This window comes from Coturnix japonica, chromosome 7 (genome assembly GCF_054131305.1).
Source record: "Coturnix japonica strain WE chromosome 7, WE-NBRP24, whole genome shotgun sequence".
NCBI classification, from domain to species: domain Eukaryota; kingdom Metazoa; phylum Chordata; class Aves; order Galliformes; family Phasianidae; genus Coturnix; species Coturnix japonica.
This window is the reverse complement of record NC_140669.1, coordinates 8,408,854-8,430,825: the sequence shown is the minus strand read 5'-3', so window position 1 is coordinate 8,430,825 and position 21,972 is coordinate 8,408,854. Positions and strand designations below refer to the sequence as shown.

The window sequence follows — 21,972 nt, the reverse complement described above, 5'->3', positions numbered from 1 at the left end:
ACTGACAAAGCTGAGTTGTGTATTTTCATTTATTTTTCCTTGTGCAGCACAGGCAGTACTGTTTGTGCCGAAATTAAGGTGTGGAGCCAAGAGGAGCTACATATCCAGGGAGGCTATGATGTGTTTCCTAAGGGTTTGAAAAGTTTTTTCTTGCTTCTGAAATTTCTGAAATGCTAATGGAAAAGTGTTGATCCAATAAGCTGAGATTCTTCTTTGTCCAAGTTTTTCCTGTCTCAGCATTGCATATTTCAAGACGTGTGTCAGTGGAGGATATACCCCTTATTTAAAATTTAGTTTGAAATGTTTTGGCTGCATCTCTCTTGTTCTCTTAGCATACTGTGATAATGTCACAGTAGTTTTTGGATTCATCTTGACACTTTACTGAACACAGTTTTTGAGGTCATTTCAAAACATGAATCTGAGACATGGAGGGACTATGTGACTTCTATAACACTGTATAAGGCATAGATTTTGTTGCAGATAGCATGAATGGGATGGGATGGGATGGGATAGAGTAGAATAGAATAGAATAGAATAGAATAGAATAGAATAGAATAGAATAGAATAGAATAGAATAGAATAGAAATAACAAATGATTTTGGATATTCTGATTCTGAGGCTGATGCTCCAGTTTGGGACCATCTCAGGCCTTCGATTGTTTTGCTGTTCTTAACATAAATGAAATAATACATAAGTAAAATTTTAAATTCTCACTTGTAATAATTTTATATCTTGATCATTTTCAAGATGATCAAATTACCATTTTGTGATGGCTCTTCTCTTCCTTAGGATTTCACACATCAGAAACATTGTGATATTAAAAAATATTTCAGATATTTGGACATAAGATGTATATAAGATGTTAGCATTCAAAATTCTTTCCAGATCTTGTGTTTCACAATACTTTATAAACCAAAGCACATTTATTTTACTGGAAAGTTACCCAAATAAAAATATTGCATTTCCAGTTCTAGTCTCTGGGGCTTAAATCCACTGGGAAATGTAAGAATGTACTCACTGGTCGTGGGATAATATTCCTGTCAGATGCTAGCAATATTTATTGCATCATTTTATGAGTTTTGATTCCTTTTTGTATAAATTGATGCACTTTTGCCTCCATTTTCACTGCTAGAGGAGCAGAGGCATCAAACCACCAAAAATATGTTCCCAGGAGACCTGAAAACACTGTAAATAAACAAGCTGAAGCCTGGGCTGCAACCAACACATCTCTAGCAATGAGGAATGCTCATCGTTTTTTTTCTTAGAGAACTTACTATCTATCAAGTGATTTCAAACCCTAGCGATCATCCTCGCGGTTTATAGCCCGAGATTTTCATATTTTTCTAATGGCTTGTTTCATTACCCTGGATTTAATGCTAGGAAAGTGCAACGTTTCCTCGGTTTATCGCAATTTACGGGCCGTTTACAACCTAAGACTCCTCCGCAGGACGTAAAGTACGCGCCGCGCACTGCCTGCGTTTGCCGGTGCGCCTGAAGAAGAAAGGGCAGACCCCGCTGCGGCACCGGGGCACGCACAGCCCCGCCTGCCGCCCACCCGCAGGGTCCCGGTACCGTGCGGGTCCCCGCGCCGTAACACCGCAACCTGCTGCGGCGGCACCGGCACGTGGCGGCGGGGATGCGGCCGGGGCAGGAGGGACCGTCTGGCTCTGGGAAGCACAGGGAGATGCCTCAAAAGGCGAGGGGGAGTCTGCCGCGGAGTGCTGCGGGACCCGGCGGACGCATCCACGTGTCCCCTGGAAGATACGCAGCAGCGTACGGGGACTCACGAAGCTGCACGGTGCCCGGCTCGTTACCGACCCGCTGTGCAACGTTTTCTAAAAGTCCGTCCAGATTTTGGCCTTCCCCCATGTCATCATGACTGAGGTGATAATGATTAATGACTTAAAGCTCATTATTAATGCAAGAGTAACTCTGTGTGCTAATTAAAATTAAATATGTTCCTTTCTTTTCCTTGACTGCATTTAAAAAGAAAAATACGGCACACCATGCTGAGAAGTAACAGGCATATTTACTTCTTTTTCAGGCTTCTATCTGCCTATATTTTTCTTACATATTATTTGTTTTAATCTCTTGTCACAGAGCAGCATCATTTTAGATGTTTCTTTGATTTTCTGACAAGTTCTGGACATATTCACCATCTTAAAATCAAGTTGGGATTTCAGAACATCCACTACAAAGCAAAACTAAACTGTAAGAGCTGGAAAAGTAAATAATAACTGTAATTAATCACATTCAGTAGTATATTTACATAAGTACTTAACAGGACTAACAAAAAATCATCATATCATTTGTAGTATGAAAGCTTTTGGACAAGGACTTAAGTTTTTAGTACAGTGCTTCGATACTTGTTACCAACCAAAGCTCCTGCCAAATAAATAAGTAAACAAATAATTTTAAGTATAGCTTCTAAATTCAGTGCATATTCTTTCTTTCTATTTAATTTTCTTGGATTCCCTTCCCCCTCCCCCCACCCCATAAAAAAAAAGAAAATATTTTTAATTAAAGAAATTCTTTCTAATGTTAGTATATTCATAGCAATTAGAGGGTAAAGATATTTCCTGTGTTAGTTTCAGCTGGGGCGGAATTGTTTTCTTCAGAGCATCTGGTATGATGTTGTGTTTTGCTTCTGCGAGAAAAACAACGCTGATAACACACCAGTGTTTACAGTAGCCTGCAAAGCGGTGTTGTACTAAGCAAAGGCCATTCTCAGCAAAGGGCCCAAGGAGCTGGGAGGGAACAGAATGAGGACGGGTAACTTAAGTGGGCCAAAGAGATATTCCATACCATATGGTATCACGTGGAAGGAGTTTTGAAGGGAATGGGAGTTTGATTCATTCTCTTTTGCTGCTCAGAAGGCTAAGTGGACATCACCTGGGGGACAGTGAGCAATTCCTTGTGCACCACTTGTTACATATATTCATGTGTGTATATATACATATGTATGCCATAATTTTTTTCCTTTTCCCTATCTTAGTAAATAGTTTTACCTCAACCCCAGAGTTCTGGGGGTGTGGTTTTTTTATTCTTTTATTCTCTCCCCCACACCACTGAGGAATGGGGGAGTGAGCGAGCAATTGTTTGGTGCTGTGCTACCTGCAGGGTTAAACCACAACATTACTAAAAGAGCACAGCTTAATATAGAGTCTTGTCACAAGGTGCATTTGTGTACTGATTCAGGTGGTAGCATGTGAATGCATTTATGTAGGCACAGACATGGATGCCTGCAGTGCAGAGAATGGTCTGTCCCTAGACCATGGGTTTAAAAAGCCTCCACACAGGAGGGGGCTCCTTCCTAAGAGAGAGTGGGGTTAAAATTATAAGGGATTGTAAATTCACGTGAAGAACACTGTTGTTCAACTTCATGTTGGATCTTGGTCTCTCCACTTTATCAAAGGGAAAGATCAGATGTGGCTTCACTCAGTTCCCCACAGCCATTCACATACGACCTCAGTAGTCACCCATCTTCAATCTACAATGCAGTGTGTCCAGAAGTTGTTATTTATGGCTCATTTTTTCCTTAACTTTGCAAAGTCAGGAAGCTAAGAACTTTGCTTAGGAAGGATCACATCTTCTCATGAGAGACATTTATTCCATTGCTTAAAAAGTAAGCATTACAAGTCTTTAGACACTGGTAGGTTGTCTGGGCTTGGTTTGTGCTGTTATGATCCAGTTCTCATGAATAGGTCTCTTCATGGGTGTGATAGTCACTCAATTATTTTTACTCCCACAGCTCCATAAGTGCTTCTGTCCCTGTGCCTTTTCTCCCTTCAGCATTTTCCTCAGTTCCACTAATATTAGGGCAGTTTTAAATCCTTGAGGGACTCGGTCACCTATGCTAAGATTATTAAGTCCTAAACGTACAGATCCCTTCCATTTGTAAAAAAATAGTGAGTGACTACAACTCCACTTCCATCTCATATAGAAACTTTCCCTTATAAGAAAGCATATAAAGAATTTTCTTTTTATTCATAGAGACAGATGATGTAATAGACTTGGGAGTCTGTCTGAGAATACATTGACTACCTTCCTCCAAGGGAAGCTAGCCCACACAGGATGGAAGAAATGATTTTCTTTCCTTACTGTCACTTTGCTCTTATATTCTCCTCTGTTGCTGTAATGTCTCCTCTGGGAAGAAAGCCATCAGTTGTGCTCTCGATTCTGGAATTTGGTTTCTGAGTGTTACAGATGAAAGGTGGTGGTGGGGAAAAAACTTACTGTAGGTTTGTCAGCTATGAAATCTCTCCTTCCCTTTTCACTTGAACATGCTCACAAACACCCTAACATCAAAAAGGATCTGGTTTTCTCTCAGATGGAGAGATGAAACACTAATCCATTTGGTTTACAAAAAGGTGTTGCAATATCAAATAAGTTATGTGATGAACTCACTGTCACATCTTGCCGCAGATTAGCGTCCAAAATATAAAAAAAAAAACAAAAAACAAAAAAACAACATCCAAACTCTGCCGTTAAATACTGGATCTTCCTTCATTTTGTATGCCATTTAACTGCATCAGACATACTTTAGAGTTGAAGTCTTTCTAGTGCTGCTGATAAAGACTGGTACTCAGCACTAACGTTCATGTAACAATTTGCTGTGAATTCCAAATTCTCCAAACCCATTTCTTCCCTAGAAGAAAAAACTTGAGATTTCTTTCATTTTCTCCCTATAAAATACACACTCAAAGAAACTAAGAGGACTTTATTGTGCATCGAGTATGTGAACTACAGGAATAAGAGAAGCACAGAGGTGCTTTTCTTTCCAAGCCATCATGCTCTCGTCATCAGCTCTATTCTACACTTGTGGAAAATTCTCAGCAGTATCTTGCCCCATCTAGTTCGCCAGCAGTCAGATTATGGAGTATTGGTGAACTCCAACCAAAACTAAGTGTGACTTTTTGAGATGGTTTTCCCAGGAAATGAATTTGGATACACTGAACAAACAGTGCTAACAAGATTTTGGTCATTCTTTTGAAGGAATAAGTAAGCAGAGAATCTAACAATTTAAAAGGACAAACTGGCATAATTATAGGCATAGTGCTAATGGTAGGCAGACATTAAAAAAAAATGGGTCAGTTTGCACAAGCAATTTGAAAATTCAGGGGTAATGTCAAATAGTTTTGGACTATGAATCTTGTGAAACTTTTGTTCTGTTTTTAGCATTTCCTGGATGTGGTAAGGCAGGAAATATTGCATAAACAGCCCTTATCGTGGTGTTTTGGTTCTCCCAGTTCCAGTGCCAGTAAAAACCAAGAAGTCCCAGTGAATCATAACTGAAAACACACACAAATGAGAAAGTGTTGGTACTCTGTGAATATTAATAAAGGGAAAACTTGTGGCTCTTTTTTAAATTTAAACCAAAACTATCCTCAATTATTACTCTTTCTCCTTAATTTCAGTAGCTGTGTGTACCAGATTGTTTGAGTACAAAGAAATAATTGCTTAGTAAATGTCTTAGCAGAAATCGTTCAACAAATGCATGACCTTAGTGAAAGAAAAAAAGAAAAAAAAGAAAAAAGGAAAAAAGAAAGAAAAGAAAGGGGAAAAAAAAAAGAAAACAAACAAGAAAAGTACAATACATATACTAGGAAAATTAGATTTAGTATGATAATATTGAGAAGCTAATTGGTCTCCCAGCTAATTCATCACTGTTTGTTATATGCTGTTGATGCTTTGCATGAAATGTTTCATTCCTATCTCCAAAAGGCTTATGATTTAAATTGATACAGGCATAGACCAGGCAGAAAGCTAAAGTGAAGAAACAGTAGACAATACCAAGACACATATGTTCGTTCCATCCAGCATCTTTTTGAATCAAATGTGAATGCTTTCATCATCTTTACTTTGGAGAGAAAAACAAGTATCTCCATCTTATCACAAGGGACATCCCTGGTTGGAGGAGTAAAATGCTTGTGCTGCAGTGTGCTTTCTTTCAACAAAGGATCTTCCTAGGAGCAGGTAGAGGGGACTAGAATGAAAGGGCATTCATGCTCCATGGCGTTATCCTGACCAACCCACTTGGTATTTTCAGCATAATTTAATGATAACATATAAGAAGTAATTATAGTGATTTGTCTATCACAGTAGGAATCTTTCTGAACAAGACCAATGCCTCTACACTCTCAAGAATAAAGATAAATTTCTGTTCAAACCTGAGGTAGATTATTTTCTTTTTAGCTTGTAATAGCACTTCAATGATGAAGAACCTTATAGCTGCTTGGAACAGACCTCCCTTCGGAGTCACAGAGGGCCCTTTCAACAGCATGTGAACATTCAGTGCTGAAAAGTAACTGATTTTGGCTTTGACTGAAAGCAAAATCCAGAGTAACTCAAAGGTAGTATGCCTGCATCAGAACGTGTAAGATAAATGACAGTAAATGACAGAGAGGGTGTAAATCTATTACAGCTCCTCTGCCTCTTTGTTCAAGCTGCAAAATACATGGTCGCTCTTCTTTAGCGGTTCATTTCCTCCTACTAACAGCTTACACATCATCCCTTAGAAACTGCACAGCGACATTTATCAAGCACATCCTGAAGGCCATGGAGCAAGGGTAACCATGTACTACACAATGAAAGTAGATGCCCATAATCACAGTATTGTAGGAGTTGGAAGGGACCTCTAGAGATCAAGTCCAAAATAATAAGTGCTTCCATACATGGGAGAGATCCAAATAGGAATAATTAATTTGTAAGAAAAATACAAGTGATGAAGTTTAAAGGAAATTTTACACACAGATCTCTTCTTAGACATAAAAGAAAAATAGCACAATCTGTCTTCCTGAAAAGTGAAGAAATTTGAAAGTGACAAGAAAGGAAGAGGACAAAACAGGGTAATTCTTCAAGGCATATTTTTTCTAGCAGATATTGGAACAAAATCCAAATCAAATTCAGTGTTTTCCATGAGCAGCTAACAAGGCCTGTCTTCCCGCATTCACGCCCTGAAGATCTCTCTTCTCCAGTGACCCAGCTCTGTATCTCTTCTGACTGCACAAGTGGCCTAGAAACCCAGTTCCTGCTATGTTTCCAGCTGTTCCCAGCATCGTCTCCACATCACTCCTCTGCCTCTGACTACTGCCTCAGCAGGAGGTAGTCACTGGTTGTTCACTCACAAAGTGCTTGCTAGCCAGGAGCAAGCCTGTTGGCTGACTGGGGCCAGGCTGAGCTAGGCAGCTCACTGCTGAGCTCATGCAGAAGCTTTTCCCTCCCTGGGGGCACCAATCCATGTATCTTTCCTTCTTCACTTCCTATTCATCTGAGTTTTTTGGAATCTTGCTGATGGGATTTTGACCATTCTCCCTAACTTCAAGTAGTCTTTGATATCACCTTCAAGAATTATTAGGGAATGAACAACTGCAGAAACTTTATTTCCAGATGTCAACCAGACCATTAGAAGGTTGTGCAAAGGCTCTTCAGAGATAATGTTACTCACCAGCACAAGCACCAAATGCCAAAAATTATGGTATCCATGCTGACACTCAGCATCTGTCTTTGAATTTGCACTGAGTCCATGATAACTCTGGTATATGACAAAACTATAGTAATATAATTCTACTGAACCATAGAGCATGATAAATTCTCGTGTGTGAATGGTGGTGCTATAAATTATTTTTTTAAATATTCACAGACAGCTCTTCTATAGAGCAGTCTTGCTACAGTGAAGTTGTGTCCTAGTTACCACCCATATTTTAACTAAGTGGAATAGCTCTGCTTCAGCATAGCACAGTAATGAGCTAAACTGATGAAGACAAATATACTTTCTGAACATGTTAGTTTTAGCATCTCTCTGGATAGGATTTAGAATTTTATATCTGTGAATCTTTGCTAAATTTTGTTCTCATGATTGCAGTGGGTTCTCCAAGCATTCTCACCTCCCAGGGAAAGCCTTCTCATGTATCCATTGGTCTCTCTGCAGTAAATCCGAAAAAGCAACAAAGCAAACTAGAAAAAGAACTATTTTAAAGAGAAGCAGATCAGTCTTTCAACTCATTTGGTCCTCAAATTTTTGACAAGAATGTTAGCTATAGCATGTTGATTACAGTTTAGGGATAAGTGAGCTCTTAGAATCTGAATGAGACTTGCAGTGACCAAGAAAGAATGAATTGTCATCAAAGACTCCATGAAAGGATAAATTTGTGATTGTTTTCTAAAACTAACATTTTCAAAAGGGAAAGATCATTCTGACTTATGTGTAGGGTAGGTTCTTCCAAGACAAAGAGCTGAAAGAATAGATGACAAAATGAGAATAATTAAGCAGTTCTTAAGAAACCTTCTGAGGTAATGAGTAGGATACTACTCTACACATTCTGCGTGCTTAGAACAGGCAGAAGGGCAAGTACTACAGCTTTTCTGAGGATATACAAGAAAAGCCTGCAGGATGTCAGTCTGTAAGAAAATAGGGTAGTAAGCAACTTTTTATAGCAAGAACAGAGATGTTGCTGGACAAAAAGAGTTCACATGCATCTTTATTTACGATAAGTTTTCAGGTACTGAAGAATAATGGGTAGGATTTGATTCCACTGAAACTTTGAAGATTTCTTCCCTTCTCTTTAAGGGAATCAGGCTGAAAAAGAAAATCTGACAAAAATTTGCTTTGATTTGCCATCAAAAGTTGAGATTTGTTTTGAACATATTTTTTACACTTTATGATGTATAGAATATGGGGAAATGGTGGAAAATTACAAAAATGTGGAATTTCTTCTAAGATATACCATATCAGAACTTCATAAACCAGAGAAACAGCCAAGCAAAACAGCAGTGATAGTGTAAATTCTGTATAAATCAAAGTATTTTCAGTGATTAACTTTAGTATTCAGAGAAGCTATTGAGAAAATAGTGGTTTTTCAAACTCAGTCGAAAGAGAGAAAAATAGATGGTTTACTGAAAACAAAAAGCACAAAATCTCGACTAATGATGTTCTTGTTTTTCCTGCTCCATCCTTAGCTAACTCATGCCACTTCCTATAATCTGCCTACAGAGTGTACTGAACTTTGAACTTTTTATCTTGGTCAGTTACCTTTTCTTATTCATATTGAACTTCTTTATCTAATTCACACGTGTTTTTTCTCCAATCAAAATCTTGGAATGTTAGCAAATGGCCAAGTAAGACCAGGAGGATGAAAGATAAAAATCAAACAAACAAATAAGAAGCTTTCTCCCTTCTTATTCAAACAAGAAATCCCAAGTGAATAAGGGTTATGGGTTCTGACTTTAAAATACACAACAAAAAGTTTGTTGACTCCTATTCACAAGCATTTGAAGAAAGACTTTATTAAAATAACTTGTTCTTTGTTCTCTCCTTTGGTTGCTTTTTGACTTTTCTAATACATTAGAATTCCCATTCATCTACAAATATTTATGCATTCTTCGGCATGCAACATTAGGCATGGAGACCTAGTAAGTAAACATCATAAATTTACCTCTTCCAGAACCCTCTTGACTTCATTTGTTGTGAAAGTGACTTTTGTTAGTACCAGATTCTTACGCATGGGTATGCTCAGATTCAGAATGCTGAGGGCCATCTCTAATATTTGAAAACCAAAATAAAGATATACCAAATATAAAATATGAACTATAAAGTGCAACACATAGAGATACATAGATATTTGCTGGAAAATACCAAAACAGAAGAAACTGAAGTTGGTGCTGATCAAGCCAACCTTTCATTGCAACAAACAACATAATTCTAAGAAATTAAATGTAAATCAAATATATTTTAAAAGATCTAGAAAGGAAAGCTGAAGAAATTGTTCAAAAACTGTAGAAGTCCAGCAAAGCCAGAAATCTCAGAATACTTGTAAACCTTTTGTCACATAGATGGACAAGACATAGCAGAGCAGTCATAAAAATTCCAAGAATTTTATCCCAGGAATTTATTAGGGCATCAGTTTTTAGACACCAACATAAATTCAGAGTTTTGTTAGAAGCAGTTGGTAACATATTATGTCTATTTAGTTATTAGTATTAGTATTAATAGTATAGTATAGTATTAGTATTAGTATAGAAAAAGAACTAGTTGATTTCCAATGGAAGGCAGTGAAAGTCTCTGATGATCAAACTTAAAAATCAAGGTGCTTGATTTTAAACTAAGAAAGAGAAATAATATTTCATGCAAAGTGTGATATGCAAATTGGTGTTAGAATTTTGTTGAAATTTCGGAGCATACGCTTCACACACGAAATTGCCATAGGAAATGTAACAAGATGTCCTTATTTTCTTTGTTTATATTTCCCTTCTCTAAAGCCTAATAGCACTTCCCTTCTTGGAGTTTATATTTATCAATCAGATTTCTTCATTTTGTGGGACTATCTGCAAACTTTCTGCAGCTTTTTTTAATTTGAATCACAAAAGCACCAGAGCTTCCACTTTGGGAAGGTATTAACAAATGTAGTCACTAAAACCTTCTTCTCCTGGATTTTCAGTTTTCCCAACATGATAGCAAACAATGGCATAAAGAGATAATTGTTGAGTGACAATGGAATAAATTCAACTAAATTGTAGTATGCTAATGTAATGCAATACTAGATGGCACATGTATTGATTAGCATAAGAGACCTTTCCTTATTTACCTCGGACCAATTCCCTCCATTTCTTTCTGGATGTTGTCATTTCTGTAAGGCATTGTCTATATGGATGTTGCATGACTCCATGTGTCTCCAAACACTGATTTTTCCCCTCTACCTATTACGCTTGTCACAAGAGTCTCTAGCCTGAAATCAGCATAAATGAGCGTGTCTGGCAATATGTGCATGCACAGTCACACAGCCTCATCTGCGAATCTGCGGCAATTAATTATATTTATAGTGAAATATCTGCAGAACATTTGCATGTATGAATTATGTATTGGGCAAAAGCAGTACACTATGGTTTATGCATTCCTGTTCCCATGAGACTGCCTTTTTAACTGCTATATATGCTATAAAGTAAAACAGATCATTAATTTGTCTATGATCTTAAAGATGAAATATTTTTAATTAAATATATTCCTTTTAGAAACGTTTTCCAGATACCTGTCCATTCTGTCTTTATCCTTACATTTTCCAATAAATTTTATGTTTCTGTGTAATATGTTTTTTGTCTTAACATTCAATACTTCTAAAAAACACCAGGAAAAAAGACAAACCTTCAATGAGTACAGGGCAGAGTTTAAGGTGCATTTAAGTATACATAAAATATAAGCATGATATGATTATCCCTTTTATTATGGTTATTACAATAAATAACAAGAAGTGTCAGTCTGTTATCGTTTTATTGTTTTGTGGATTCACACAAAGAATGAAAGGAAAATGTAGCAACTGAGAAGTAATGATTCAATGGGCTGGGAAGCATGATAAAGAAATAATAAGACGGTAGTGTGCTGCAAAGGCTATTCTTAGCTAGACTAATTGTATGCTCTAAAATTAATTATCTGCTACAAATACGACAGGTGGCTATGCTAGCTGTGAAAGAAATCAGAACAGAATTTTCAGAAAACCTTTTTTGTTTTTTTTTTGGCTAAACAACTTTTGGTGACGGTACTAAATTCAAGCTTCATTTACTAAAATTAATCTGCTCAGAGCTCCTGTTCAGAAATTGGTTTTAGTTTTTCACATACTGTCCTGAGCAGGGATGCACCAAAACACACAGCTTTATATATATTTTGAATTAATAATTGCATATTCAATGACCAATTTTCAATTTCAGTGTACAGCCATATTTTTCAAAATAGCAATGCCTAAGACATAAGAAGAAATCAGATTGCTTTTTTGGAAGGGAGGGAAGGAGGGAAGGAAAGGAGGGAAAATAAGGAAAGGAAGGAAAGCTGATTCCCCACAGGCAGCACCAGGATGAGCAGCTCTGCACAGCAGGAGGGCAAAAGGGAAGGAAGGAAGGGAGAGGCAGGAAGGCAGGAAGGGAGGGAGGGAGGGAGGAAGGAAGGAAGGAAGGAAGGAAGGAAGGAAGGAAGGAAGGAAGGAAGGAAGGAAGGAAGGAAGGAAGGAAGGAAGGAAGGAAGGAAGGAAGGAAGGAAGGAAGGAAGGAAGGAAGGAAGGAAGGAAGGAAGGAAGGAAGGAAGGAAGGAAGGAAGGAAGGAAGGAAGGAAGGAAGGAAGGAAGGAAGGAAGGAAGGAAGGAAGGAAGGAAGGAAGGAAGGAAGGAAGGAAGGAAGGAAGGAAGGAAGGAAGGAAGGAAGGAAGGAAGGAAGGAAGGAAGGAAGGAAGGAAGGAAGGAAGGAAGGAAGGAAGGAAGGAAGGAAGGAAGGAAGGAAGGAAGGAAGGAAGGAAGGAAGGAAGGAAGGAAGGAAGGAAGGAAGGAAGGAAGGAAGGAAGGAAGGAAGGAAGGAAGGAAGGAAGGAAGGAAGGAAAGAAGGAAGGAAGGAAGGAAGGAAGGAAGGAAAAAGGAGAAATGTCTGTCTCACAGAACCGTGAGCAGAATTTAGCAAAGCACATGCAAACTTTCCAATGTTTAACCTATAGTTTATTGCTGCTCTCTCTTGGCATGTAACTATTACATCTACCTCGTGTGACTGTTTATTTGCATAGAGCTTTGCAGCCTGCAGGAAGATTCCTGATATTGAGATTGAAATGGTGTAAATTAAATCTTGTGTGAATATTGGTCCCTAAACAGTCTTGATGTATGCAGTGAGCACACAATTTTGACAGATTAATAGAAACCATTAAAAAGTTGTAATTGTTATATCACTAGAGGAGAAATCTAAGATTACATTGGTTTGTTACGAAAACATGGTCAGCATAACCACACATTCCAGTCTCCCTTAATTCATTTTGCTGTAGGTCAGTACTCAGCCTGGAATTATCTTAGTTGAAGAGGAGGAGGGGGTTATGTTATTCTTCAAGGTTCTGTTGTGGGAAACATATTAACATTCATTGACCTTGCAGTGGTAATTTGTACTGATGAGCATCATTATATGTCTGGTATATTAAAGGAGCTTATTAGAGATAGGAAGCATTCTATGCTATTCAGAGACACTATTACCATTTGAGATGTTTCTGTTATGGAGTGTTCACATATAGGAGACATTTGGAAGAGTGGAAAAATACTAGAATAGCTTGGCAAAGCCATCAGGTTATTGTGGTTCACAGCTCAACCTTCTAAAATCAAATCATAGGAAAATCCACATCAATACATTCCTGGTAAATAAATATCACATAATTCCAATTTTAACCACAGAACGACTTATTTTTAGTGGATGAGTAAAAATTAAAGAGTACAGTGAATGAGAAATGCACTTTTGGGAGTAGAGTCACTCTCCATTCTGACCATAGAGATACTGGCCGAAAATAGAACTGTGATTGCAGTATTCTAAATAGAGAGTCACCCTGCAAGCACTTCTTAGGAGGTGCAACACATCTCATTACCACATTTTGGAAGAAATATGTTGTTAACAGAGGATTTTCTTCATGTATTGAGGCCATGAATATAATTATCACTTGATAATTTACAGTGTGCCAATGTTTTACTGCATCTAGTAAGCAGTAAAGCACTATAGGGAACATGAAGTTTGTGGCACCTGCAACTCATTAAAAGGGCACTATCAGAAACAAAATGTTTAGTTATCATGGAGTGCTTGGCTGCACACAAACAGCATTTAGGATTAATTGAGGGATATTTGCCTAAAGGACCAGCGGCAACATGAGATGCTAAAGCGAGTATGCACTCAGAACTGACAATACAGGAACCCTTGCCAACTTATAAAGACAAGTAAACTTTCAGAAGTAGAACATACCTTCCCTGGCATGTCATAAGAATTTATTTTTCCTAATTGTCTTCTCTGTATTAGCTCTTGTTTCTCTTGTCTTGTAGACAGTCTGCTTATAAAGGTTTACTATGTAACTACAGTTGATGCAGTAAAAATGGGTAATTTCACTAGCTAAAATAAACAGGTACATAAAAGAAAAGCACAGCTTTTATTTCTTAGCAGAACTGGAGGTTTTCTAAGATAAAGAAGTCATTCAGCTAAAACAATATGGAGTATTTCAGAAGCACTAAGGCAACCTTTTTGCTACAGGCTGCTTTGAGTGCCAGGGAGCTCTGCAGTTTGGCCACTCTCATAGCAGCAATGGAGTGTAGTGAACACACTTACTGCAGGCAGTAGAGTCAGGGTACAATGATGCACATGCCTCACAAGGACATCCACCAAGGTTCAATTCAATGTGCTCCACAACCATGCAACAGAAATGGCATTTAAAAATATATATGGAGCCTGCTCCTTCCAAAACAGCCCGGGATAAAACAAGTAGTATCAGGAGGAACAGGAATCTATAGCATTAATGCCAGAAAGCAGTACCAGCGTGGAGAAATAGGCCTGGATGGATTAAAAAAAATGAAGGCTAAGATGAAAAATGAGGTGGGAGCCTGGGAGTCAAACTGCACTATGGTGCGACAAAGAGAGACTGAAACAGTGACAGAAATCAAAAATATCTTTATATTCTGCTCTGCCGGTTACCTGTTAGTGGATGCTCTGTGCTGGAGTCCACAAGAACATGAAAGCTGGAACTCTCATTGTTCTTCAGTTATCAGCCACACTAAACGGCCCTGAATGGCCAACCCATTCTGTTGCTGTCCTGTGGCTGCCTCCAACTGCTAGTGGCTGCTCTGGCTGATGGGGCTGAGAAGAGTAACTCAAAGTCCGACTTCAGAATCACCCATGTGTCCCAAAAATAACAGTACGCTGCCCAGGGACTGACCTCTACTTTTGAAGCTATATTTGTAAGAATCTGAAAAGCCTGGTTAACCCACATACAATGGAAACTGGTAGAGAACAGTTGCCAGACATTTTCTTGTATGACTTTCAGAAAGGTAGTTGCTGAATACCCTACTGTGATGTGAGCTTTTCTGCTTTTAAGAAAAAAAGCAACACTGAAGCCAAGCATTAGAAACATCGAGTAGTGTGGAAGTTATTAAAAATCTTATGTATGCTGCCTGCAGATAGTTTGTTCATGATTCACAATTGCTCATGTTGAATGAGTCATCCCAAGGCAGATAATCAGCAATCTTCCAGCTATGTTCCCTTCCTACCGCTGAGAACTTTGTAGGTTTGAATTAACAAGAGGCCTTAAAAAGTAGCTGGGAAATAGAATAGACTTCTGTTTTATACGGATCAGAGTAAGAAGAAATTAATCTTTCTATGGACTAAGGCAGCTCACTGTTGAATGCTTTTCTATGCTTTCTATTGAAACTAGTATAGGCCTCCCTTTTCAAAGTGAGGTGCTCAGTTTACAGCAACATCTTTGTACTTCAGCATTCAAGTTGATGCAGGCATGTAGCATACAGCAAGTAGCAATTAGAGTTAAGTGAAAAAAGAAGAGACCCATATTTGTAACTCATGTTTGAAAACTGATCCAATTAAAGTCTGTTAAATTGACCCATTTTACACTACACTAACCATGAATAGGGCTCTGGATAGGGTTTTTGGGAGTGTGCCAGAGGAGGGACCATTGAATACTCACTTTTGCATATGAAGTGGCAAATATCCCATAATGGAAATGAAAGATACTAGGACCTGTTTTCCAAGAAAGAACATCTAGTCCCTGCCTTTCTGTTGGTCAGGGGATACACTCTGTTCTTCTTATGCATTCACTGACAGGACCAAATAATTCAGTACTTGTGAAAATGTAAGCGAATTTTCACTTGAGGCTATTTTCTATGAATACATTATTCTGGTTGTGCTTCTTTCCTCACTTTTCATTCTGTGTTCTTCTTGTTAGGAATGAAAAAAGAGAACTGGTTATTAATCATAATGGTCTGATTATTATGAAGATATGAAATTTTCAGCACAATTTTGATCAAACTCAGTAAGTTCTTTTTTTTTTTTTTGGGGGGGGGGGGGGACAGTAAAAATAATAACAAAATCAAATTAACTTTTTAAAAATTATCTTCAACGTACTGGATAAGTAATGTGCATAGGGGATCAATATTCTGTAAAACGTATCTCAGAATAAGATTGTCATTTAATGCAATACTATTAAAAAACATAAAAATGAGCTTTTTCCCTATATGCAGTACTGCCTAAATCATTCTTAACTGTTGAAGGAAAAGCAATTAACATAGTAAGAGCAGGCATCTTGTGAGTTCTGTAATTGCACCTGGTACAACAGGTACAGTTCTGTCTCCCAGAGCAGTGATGCACCATTTCACTCAGCGAGCCAAATTTATTCCTTGTGACTCATGCATCTTCAGCAGTTATAATGGGAATTCATTTGTCCTGATAGAGTTAGCTGTTCCATAGGAATGCTACATACTTTTATTATTTTAATTAATATTCCAAGACTAGACTCCAACTCTCAGCACTTAAGCACTTCCCACTTAATCCACCATTTATTGCTTTTACAATATCTCTTTTCACACAGTCCTTCATTCATATTACTGTTTTCAAACGTTTCATAAATTACCCAGTTTCCTATATAATGATTATTTCTCTTGGTTACACCTTAGAGGAAGTCGTATCACATGCGCGCATTTTTTCACTTTTTTCTTAACACAGAAGTCTGAGGAATTCTCTCCTTACCATGCAAAAATCGCCTTTGAGATTTCTTTCTGTCATTGTGTTAGAGTCACACTGCAGAAGCTTAAGAAGGAATAGGATTTTTCTGTTATCACAGCAATGAATCAGGAGTGCTTGTAATGTTTGCTTCAAGGCAGCAGAGAACTCTCGGGTTGGATTATATGAAACTTACGACTGAAGAAAGAAAAGTAGCAACAAGTCTGAGAACAACAGAAAGAGATTAGTCTGTCAGTGACAGCATTTTGAACAGTTATTTTCTAATTCCTCTTCTAATTTTTCTAAGTAGACCATCTTGGGCCAAAAGAATCAGTTTTTATTTTCAGAGACAGAGTGTGAAGCCCAGAGCTGTTGGCATCAATAGGATGAAAAAACAAGCTTGAACTTCTTTCTTTTTTTTTTTTTTTTTTTTTTTTTTGAGATCCATGGGAAAAAAAAAAAAAACAAAAAAACAAAAAAAACCCAAAAAACAAAAAACAGAAACAAACAAAAAAAAACAATCCACACAGAACCACTGAAAAAGCAGCTGATTTCAAGGTATAAAAGCCGAAGTAAAAGTGCTATGAAAGCAGATAAGACTATGCTAATATGTAGATACATGATTACCGTGAGACAAAACAGAAAAACAGTTCTTGTGTGTTTCCTTATCACAATAAGCGAGTCTCCTTCAAGCATTTAGCAGTAGGATAACACCACTTTTTTTGTCCTGCTCCTCCTCTGCTTTCAAAAGAGGGAATTCACAGTATCACACAGTATCACAGTCTCATGCAGTTTGGAAGGGACCTTAGAGATCATGGAGTCCAACCCCTGGGATTTGAGCCTCCTGTGTAGCAGAGCGGCACTTCTACCACTTGCGCCACAGGGGGGGATTCAACAGTTTGGAATTGTGACAGTTTCCTCCTTTATTCATTTTCTTGCCTACAGGTGGGAGTAAGCTTAGAATCTGAGGTCAACTACCGTCAAAAATTCTGCACATGAACCAAGAAGAGCAGTTCGGAGGTACCATGAGAGATTTCCCGTCCCCTTTCAGAGACACTCTGACACCAAGCCCCAGAACAACGCAGCAAAAAGAGGAGAAAGCATCAACTGCCTGAAGCCTCTGCAGTGCACTCCTTCCTTGATTGCCCACCCTGCTTCCTTCAGACTGCAGTCTGGGTGGGCTTCTATCCAGAGCAGCACAGATAGCAGGACGCTGCAAAGACTGCTTTATCTAGTTACTCTCATTGCATTTTATCCACTAATGTAAATCTTTCCAAAACAATATCTGAATTATGTGCACAAGATACACACTCATAAATGCCTAGGCTGGCAAATCTTCTCAGCTGCATTTATCAGTTCAATTCCATGTCTGGAAATGGTTTTTGCTTGAAAGCATTTATATGCCTAAGCCTTAAACTGTGTGCCACGCAATGCAGCCATTGAAAATTCCAGGCCCAAATGCTCTCATCAGATACACTCGCCTGCATACTTTATTCTATCTGCATACCAATAAAATACACACATGGAAAACTGCAGGAATGAGAACAGCCCAGTATGCCTTCCAAAAGCAGAAGACTGACATAAACATTACTTTTCCACACTCTCTGACTGTAAAGGCAAACCCCCTCACTGTATTTTTTGATATCTACTAGGATGGATTCTTGTTACAGCTGCTAATTGGCAGCTGGTTTGGAACGCCTGAATGCCTCGTGATTGGCTGCCATCTAGTTAGTAGACAAATTGATAAAATACGCCCGTGTGGCAGAGCAGCGGTAACATGAAACTCATTTTTCAGAGATACAGCAGACTCCCACATCCATCTTGCAGCTTTGCACTTTTTGAAGGAGTAAACAGGACAGAGAACAGGAGGGAAATGTGAGGAGTGTCTGGAAAGGCTCTTGTTTCAGTCTTTGCATCTCTCAAAGAGGTGAATGTAACGGGGTTTGGGGGATGTGTTCTCCTTGGAGTGAATGCTAATTTAAACTTTCACTGTGATCTGATATGGTTTAAAATACAGCAAATCCCTTATTTATGAGCATAAAGGCCATGAAAGGGCTTTAGAATCCAACCCTAGGGGGCTCTTTAAGGGCATGAACCCAGCCATGTTTAACATTTGTGCTGACTCTCAAATGGTTATTTGGAAAGAAAAAAGAAAAATACCTGGTAGGTGCCCACTTTCCTGAGCAGCTGAGAAAGGTTCGCACATGAAATAAATAAAACAGTTCCATACGAAAATTCTTTCTGGTACAGCAGCTATTGCACTTTGCTATTTAGTATTCATATTTCTGGAACAGAGCTGTTGCATGCATTTTTTATGACATAATCATCTCTCACATAAATGCAGCTTTTGGAATGCTGACAGGCCAATAAAGAAACCTTGCTGTATCTGGGAAACAAGTAGCATTTCTCATCAGGTCTGGAACCAAAAAAATTATTAAACATCTCCTTTGATTTTGTGATTTGCTTTTTCCCAAGGAAGCTCATGATGCCAGCAAGGAGACATTAAATGAATACAAAATGTATTCTAAAAGCTACAAACAATTAAAAGGCAGCCTATTCTATAAACAAGATTTCAAAAGTGTTCTATGAATTACAGCTGTGGTAAAAGAATTCTATTAAGCCAGTTCAGAGTCAGATAAGGTGCTCAGGAATCAGTAGTTACTTATGGAAATCTTGATAAGAAATTGCTCCATTGGTCTATAATTTATTTCTGAAACTGGTGGTGTTGCTGCTATCAGAACTATGAATGAATCCTTACTGAGACCTCTGTTATTCCTTGGGATGGTGTGAAGACACCAGTGTGGGGTATTCCCTGCAGCATGCCAGCGTTCCTCCCCCACTCCTCTGCCCATGGCCAGCATCCAGACTCATCTCATTAACAAATATAGGATGAATCTACACTCCCAGGGTTCACAGGCAGAAATTCTAGCACCATTTGTCATTGGTTTGGGATTAAAATAACATAAAAAATGGAATGCAAAGAAGACTCACACGTTTAACATTTAGTGGGATTTCATTTTATTCTCATTGTTGCAATGACCAGCATTCCCTCCTTCAGAGGCACAAGGAAACCAGGGACTGGAAAAGACTCAAAGCATCCCTCCCTGTAGGAAACTCTGCAGGCACCCTAGGGCTCATGGTTCATGACGAACTCCAATATTAATCAGAGAAGCTTTGCGCTGAGACTTCTTGAAATTACAAGGTGTAGAAGTATTACCATAGCTGCTTATTTTCATTAATACTTTTTTCTTGAAAATGAAAGTATTCAAATAACACACAACTGTGAGGCACATTCAGAGATATTTAACTAGACACTGCCTCATACTTATTTCTAAAAAATAACACTTTCTGAAAAAATAATCTTAATGATATGAACCCAGATGACATGTCACAGGCTGTCAGAGAAGATCATACCTCCCCTCTTTATGGAAGCTGTCTATCTGCTACTATTTGCATCAGAAAGCCTCAGCAGAGATGGGAGCTATCAGTACCTATTCTTTATAAGATCTTCTGTCAAATCAATATTCAATCAAATTGAAGACCAGCCTTTCTGGCCCCGGTCCCTCCTGAGTAAATTTACCAGACCAGTAATCTATACCTTTCTCAGAGTCCTTTCAGCTAATGTCCTCATTCTCTGCGGAGGTCAAAAATAAGTCACTGAGGAGAGCAAAGATCTCCAAGTTTGCTTGGTAGTGTGATAGCTCTGTCCTGCTTGATAAATCTAAAAAACACATGCCAGTACAACACAATGGGAACTAATATCCATAATGTGATTCAGGAGTTTCATTAGCTGAACTAACTAGCCAAAACATCTTTTGTATGATATCTACTAGTCAGTAGAAATTATCATTTTATCCAATAACTATATGTATAATTTTATGGAAGGAACATAGTACCAAACAATGAACTTCTACACTCAAAAATACATAGTTGTAGAACATGAAGATTACCACACCATATATGCTTGGTGGTCCAGTATTTCAGCCATCCTTTCTTAGACAGTGGTTTGAACTTCATCATCCTGAGGAATGATGAGCCCCTGAAATGAATAATTGTGATTTTGACCTGAGAATGAAATCACTGTACCTCTCTCTTAGTCAGTAGAATGGTTTTGTCTAAGGGACTGGGAGAAAATTTAAAAGCTGAGGGCTTAAAACATTTCATGTATTTGTACAGACATGGAAGATGAAAAAGAAGAGGGGGAAAAAAGTGCCTGATGTTTATACTGCATGGAGAGATAACTATGATTCATCTCTACCACTCAGCAAAATAGCAAACAAGAAGATTGGTTCTCATTCTGAATATAAACTGGTTTATCTGCATGGCACAACAAAATCTGTGATATGAGACTCATAACTGATACAATTATAAAGGAGAGCTGACCAGTGAGGCACAGAACCACATGTTATCCTGCTTCCCACATCTGAGATGGCTCAGCTATTTTCAGTTGTGCAAGGAAAATGTATACAGTGAAAGAGGTGTAGAACATTCGGTTTACCTCATCTCAGTCATAGAATTTCCATATCAAGATTAAAATTCAAAGCCATGATGAGCCATAAATCCTGAGGGCACTTGAAACTGTTGTGTAAGAAAATGTGGAGAACTAGTTTTGGCTTTACAATGACTAATAGTAGAAAATAAAGTAACATTAAAGCCTTACAACACAGCCTCTGCTAATTGCAAGTGCAAACACTTTATTTTTTTCTTTTTTTTTTCTTTTTTCTTTTTTCTTTTTTTTTTTGGCCTTTTGTTGTAATGCCATCTTTAGGAATCCCTTACAAACCAAAATAAAAGTTATTGTATGAAATCACTATGCATTAAAAGTGTTTACAGCCTTGTTAAGAATTACATTTCTTTTTACCATGCTTGAGTTTAGTCAAAGACTTAAGTATATTCTCTATACAAAATCCCTTTACCATCAGTGGAAAGACTTCTGTGACTACAAGTATACTGCATGTTAAGCCTTTGGCACAAAATAGGAGAAATCCAAACCGTGCTATGCAGATTATTTCCAGGTAGTCAGTGAATGAAGATACCCACAGTTTATCCCACTTATGATTTCTCAGAAGAGGGGTGGCTTCTTCATGAGAGAATCCAGATATGGAGACTGTGAAGTCTTACTGGACATGCTTGAGCTTAAGGGAGGATTGCACAGGAGTTGTGAGTTCTTCCTAGAAATTTCACCACACATGACAAAATTTTCCCAAAGAGAGAAGATAACTGAGGCTGATATTCTCATAACTAGCTGTGTACCAGAGCAAATTGTATTTTTTTCTTGTTTTTTAGCAAAGACTGTCTGGGAATCAATGCAGGACAGGGCTGTTGCTGCAGCAAACGTAGCAGAGGCAAAGAAGAGCTGTGAGCATGTAGCTGTAGGAATTTCAGACCTGCACTTAAATTAAGTTTTTTTTTGACAAAATGAATGGCATCAAAACAGCAAAGATTTTCTGGAGATACACAAATGGTACAGTTCCTCATAGC

The 21,972-nt window shown here is 38.2% G+C and overlaps 1 long non-coding RNA gene across 2 annotated transcripts; it reads left to right on the top strand.

Moving 5' to 3' along the window:
* The first annotated feature begins 913 nt into the window (after nt 1-913).
* On the top strand, nt 914-21,336 carry LOC146760059 (uncharacterized). Of its 2 annotated transcripts, none has more exons than XR_014948206.1 (2): nt 914-1,884; nt 17,437-21,336. It is a non-coding gene; the product is annotated as an uncharacterized LOC146760059 (long non-coding RNA). The 2 variants fall into 2 exon arrangements; XR_014948207.1 differs by lacking the exon at nt 914-1,884 and adding an exon at nt 15,527-15,805.
* The last annotated feature ends 636 nt before the right edge of the window (nt 21,337-21,972 follow it).